Genomic DNA, 6,000 nt, shown 5'->3' with positions numbered 1-6,000 from the left:
CAAAATGGCTGGTGGAGCTCCCCTGAGAAATCTCCACCCTCTCCTGAGAAGTCCTGAATATTTCTCCTATTGAATATCCCATCCCCAATTGAGTGAACCTCCGTAAAGAACGCAATTTTTGGTAAAGGGGGGCTGCTCTGTCTGTGGAGCAGACCACTGTCTATCTCACTGCTTCACTGGTAAACTCACTTTCACTTTAAACTCTATGCTGACTATTATTTGAATTCTTTCCCAAGCAAAGCTGAGAACTCACACCGGGTCATGACCCTTGGAGCCCCGGCCCCTCAGAATGCCTATATCGAATCTGTAGCTCCAAATGGAGAGAATGGCATTGTTTAAAAGTGAGATTTCCATCGTTGAACATGATATATTCTTCTATTTATTTAGGCTTTTAATTTTATCAATAATGTTTTACAGTTTTCAACATAGAGGGTTTACATAGCTCATTAGATTTGTCTCTAGATGTTTGATATTTTAGTATTACTTCCGACTGCATTGCTTACTTCATTTCAGTTCCACTACATTTGTTGGCAGAAAATATAATTTTTGATATTGTCCCTGTATCCAGTAACCTTGTGAAATTCATTTATTGATGATTATTTATAGATTCTCTTGGATTTTCTACATAGGCAATCACATTATGTGTGAATAATAATCATGTTTCTTCCATTCCATTGTTATAGTGTTTCTTCCCCCGCCCCCACCCCTTTGGCACTAGCTAGTATCTTCAGTAAAATGTTGAGAAGAATAGGAAAAACAGCATTTGCCTTGTTCTAACCTTATAGAAAAAATATTCACTATTTTACCATTAAATGTGATGCTAGGTGTTTGGTAGATTACCTTCATCAAATTAAATATAATTTAATTCTATTCTCAGTTTTCTGAAAGTTTTTGTCATGGAAAGGTGTTGAAATTTATTATTTTCTGCTGCATCATTGAGATGATCATATGGGCTTTTAAAAATCTATTATTAAAGTGAATTTCCATATTTTTGACATTGGAGAAATATTATGTTGTTGATGTTATTAAATATTTTACCACATTTTTTTGCTTTAAAAATGTTTTTCCTATTTCCCTCCTCTAAAACCTAGGTGTGTCTTATGGCCCCAAAAGTATGGTACATTGACTAATTTTCAAATGTTAAACCAACATTGAAATTCTATGACAAACTCCACTTGTTCAGGATTTATATACATATACACACATACATACCATATAATACACACACACACACAGATGTATACACATACTTACAGTTTTATTAGATCTTTTGAATCTATGCTAATAAGAGGTATTAGACTGTAACTTTTCTTTCCTGTATTTTCTTGTCAGATATTGGTATCAATGTTATGCTACACTCATAAAATAAATTTAGAAGTGTTCACTATTTCTCTGGAAATAGTTCACTATATTCTCTAGAAGACTTTATATAAGATTTATGTTGTTTCTTCCTTATTTGTTTAGAGGAGTTAATCTGTGAATCCAGCTGTCTGGACCTGCTTTCTTTATTGAATAGTTTTTAATTACAAAATTAACCTGTTTCATGTATATAAGATAATTTGGATTTGTTTTTCTGCTTCTATATGTTTTATATTATATTTCTCAAAGAATGTATTTGTTCTGTCTAAATTGTCAAATTTATTGGCATAAAGGCATTTGCAATGTCCTCTGTCATCTCTCTAATATCTGTACAATGTGATGTGGTTCTACTTTATTATTTTAAATTAAAAATAAATGCTAACTTATTATTTTTGTCTTTTGACCTTCATTAGTTTTGCTGAATGTAAATTTTATTAATCTTTTCAAATAAATATCTTTTGATTTTCATATGTGTATTCAATTTCAATAACATCTATTCTTATTATTTCTTTGGGTTTAATTTATTATTGTCATCTTATCTTTTTGATATGCACTTTAGATCATTGATTAACAACTTTCTTTCCTTTCTGATACATGCATTCAGAACTAAAAATTTCCCCCAAAACATTCATTAAGCTGCATTTTATAAGGACTTTTATTATCATCCTTCCAAAAACATTTTCAGATTTATACTGTGATTTCTTCTTTGACTTTTGGATTACTTAGACTTGTGTTCCTTAACTGAAAGACTTTGGAGATATCCTAGTTATTAATTTATAGTTTAGTTCCACTGCACTCAGAGAACTACTCTTGATTTTAGTCTTTAGAACTTAACTGAGAGTGAGAGGCTTTTTTGGTGTGTAATCCATGAGCACTTGAGAAGAATCTGTACGATGTAGTTGTTGAGTGTAGAGGTCTAAGTATGTCAGCTAGTTCAAATCAGCTGGTCATGGTGTTCCATCTTTCCATGTCTTTATTAAGTTTTTCCTTACTTGTTTATGTTATGTTCAAATTTCCAGCAACGATCGTGCATTTGTATATTTTTATTTTAGTGCTGTCGATTTTGAATTTATATATTTTTAAAATATGTTAAGTACTTACAAATTTAGCACTGATCTATCTTACTACTAAATTACTCACTTTATTATCATTAAATAGCCCTATGGGTCAAAAATAATATTTACCTTAAAATCGACTTTGTCTGATTTAGTAGAGCTATAGCAGCCCTCTTCTTGTTAGTATTTCAGTGGTATGTATTTTCCTTTTTATTTTTCTTTTTTTTTTAAAGATTTTATTTATTTATCTTTAGAGGGGAAGGGAAGGAGAGAGGGAGAGAAACATCAACATATGGTTGCCTCTCATGCGTCTGCTGCCGGGAACCAGGAACTGAAACCAGGAACTGGCCTGCAACCCAGGCATGTGCCCTGACTGGGAATCAAACTGCGATCATGTGGTTCCCAGGCCCGTGCTCAATCCACTGAGCTACACCAGCCAGGGCTCAGTGGTATGTATTTTCAAACTTTAATTTCCACCTTTCTGTTTTCTTATATAATATGCTTCTATAAATGGCATATAGTTGTGGATTTTTATCCAGTATGATAATGTTTATCTATTTATTAATTGGCTTGTTTAGTCCATTAAAATCAATGTAATTACTAATATATATTTGACAGCTTTAATTTTATATTCTCTGTATCATCTGCTCATTATTATTACTTTCTTATTTTATTTTAGATCAGATGTTTTAATTATTCTATTGTTCACTGAGTTATAAGTTGGCGGTTCCTCTCAGCACTTTGAAGATAACTCCATTGTCTTCTCTGTCTTTCATTGTTTATGTTGAAAAGGCTATCTTCAATGTTATTGTTACTGCTTTTAAGATAATGTTTTTTTCTCAATTAAGATTTTTCTTTTTTAAAAAATTATATATTTATTTATTTTTAGAGTGGGGAAGAGAAGGAGAAAGAGAGGGAGAGAAACATCAATGTGTGGTTGCCTCTCACACACCACCCCCACCAAGGACCCATCCCAGGCTTGTGCCCTAGCCTGGGAATGAAACCAGTGACCCTTTGGTTCACAGGCCAGCACTCAATCCACTGAGCCACACAAGCCAAGGCTTAGATTTTTCTTTAAATCTTTGGTTCTCAGCAGGTTGGCTATGATGTGCCTGGTGTGTTTTCCTTTGTATGTATCCTCCTTATGATTCACTGAGTATTTTGAATATGTGGGATGTCTGTTCCCAGTTTAGGAACTCTCTCAAGCATTATCTCTTCTGATATTGCTTCTGCTCATTTATTCTCTCTCCTCTGTCTGGACTCCAATTCCCTAATTATACATATATTAGACCTTTTTGTTTGTGTCCCACGTGTCTCCTTTGCTATATTCCTTCCTACCCCACCCCTTATTTTCTGTGCCTCAGTTTAGATATTATTATCCTAGCTTCCAGTTTCCTAGCCATGTCTAGTTTCTTTTTAAATACTTTTTAATGCTATAATTTAGTTGTGCCTTTTGAAGAGTTTAAGCTTAGCTCTTTAGGCTCCCTCCTCCATGCAGCTTCAAAATTTGAAAAGTATCTCGAAGAAAAGGCAGGTTGTGTATTTAAGGAGCCGTCTTTCTCTAGCAGGACTTGGTCTCCTTAGCACCATGAGTTAAAAGAATATATGATCCTGCTTTTTCCAAGTCCTTAACTCAGCTCCCCAGCCTCTTGTACAGAGCCTCAACCTCAGACAAACATCCTGCGGAATAAACTTACCATGCACTTGGAGTTCCTTGAGTTCCAAACTGTCACACTAGCTCTGTGTGACCCCTAAACTTGATTTCTGTTCTCCCAGTAGAGTTCCTCTGAAGGGCAAGACTAAATAAAAGGCTAGGCCTAGAGCCAGTAAATGCCTCCAGATAAAATTGCTGGCAGTGATCAGCATTCTTCAGAAGGGCCCCATTCTCTCCATGATTCCAGTGCTCATCTTCCTTATTGTTTATTGTCTAAAGTGTGATAAAATACACTTTTGTAATGTATCTGGCTTTTTTTAAAGGTTGGGCTGTTGTCATTCATCCCAGAAGCAGAAGTAAAATCTGTTCTTACTTCTCGTTCTTATTCAAAAAGTGTACGCACATGTATACACCAGACACACACACACACACACACACACGCGCGCGCGCGCGCGCGCGCGCACTAGACAGCCTTGAAAAATCCTCTTCCTCCTAAAAATTATTGCCTGCTGCTGGTATTTATGCCCTTGTCCAGTCTCCTCTGACTTGGAATATGACTGGACTGTATGAACACAAGGCTAGTGTGTAAAAGATATTGCAGCCTCGTCTTTAGTCTTCTTTTATTGCTTCATCTTTGGGGAATTGGAGAACATCCGAGCAGTCCTATGGTGAAGTCCACATGGAAAAAGACAGCCAGGGTCAATTTGCCAGCTACGCTGAAAGTAAATCTCCCAGGCCCAGGGCAGCTTTCCTGACCAGAGCCCCAAACTAACATCTGGGCTGCAACTCCAGGAGAGACCCTGAGCTCGAGCCATCCAGTTACGCTGCTCCCAAATTCCTGACCTACCTAGAAGCAAAGACCAGAATGGCGGTTACCAAGGACTGAGGGAAAGGGGAATGGAGAGTTGTTGTTCCATTGGTATGAAGTTTCCGTTACTCAAGATGGGATCAGCATAGGGCAGCATAGTTCAGTACAGCACAGGGCCTGTAGTCAATGACTGTGTATTGTGCACTCAAAACTTTGTTGAGGATAGATTTCATGTTAAGTGGTCTTACCACAAAAGCAAACAAACAAAAAGGATGAAAGGAAACCTTTGCAGGTGATGAATTCACAGGTGTATGTGTAAGTCCAGACTCATCAAATTGTATGCATTAAATATGTGTAGTTTTTCTATATCAATTGTACCTTAATTTGGTTGTTGTAAAAAACTGAGATATTTATATTTGCTTAAAGCCACTAACTTTAGGAGTAACTTGTTATAACCAATAGATAAATAATACACATTCTCTGCACCTTTTTTAGTTTAACAATACATCCCAGAAATTATTCTCTATGATTTCATGAAGATCTTCATTCTTTTTGTAGCTTATAGCACTACATTGTATATTTTACTGAACCAGTCTCTTATGAATGTGCGATTCCAGTGCGTTGCTGTAGGAGATGCAGCTTCAGGGCAGATGCATAGGATAAGCTGCTGCTTTACCAAGTCATGTATTTGTAGTCCTATTAGGTATTGCTAAATTGTACCTCATGAGGTAGCAACATCTTTACTCACACTGGTAACATAGGAGCACACCTATTTCCCCAGGGCCTCACCAAGTGTCTTAAGTTTTTTTTGAACTTTGCCAGTCTAATAGAAGAGCAATGGTATCTCTGTGCAGTTTAATTTTCCTTTATGTAATTATGAGGAAATTTGAGCATCTATTCAGTTTTTCAAAAACCATTATAATTTTTTGTGAACTCTTCATAGGTTTTAGCCATTTATTTATTGACTATTTAATTATTTTACTTTAATTCTTGAGCATTCTTTATATATTAGGTATATTAGCCTTCTATCTATCATATATATTGTAAATATTTCCTCCGAGTTTATCATTTCTCCTTTGTCCTTGCTTATGAGCTTTTTATTTTACTTTTTGCCAGGCTATATA

Source organism: Sturnira hondurensis, unplaced genomic scaffold (genome assembly GCF_014824575.4).
Source record: "Sturnira hondurensis isolate 20B ecotype Veracruz unplaced genomic scaffold, ASM1482457v3 Scaffold0024152, whole genome shotgun sequence".
Classification (NCBI taxonomy): Eukaryota; Metazoa; Chordata; class Mammalia; order Chiroptera; family Phyllostomidae; genus Sturnira; species Sturnira hondurensis.
Note: the sequence above shows the minus strand (reverse complement) of the source record.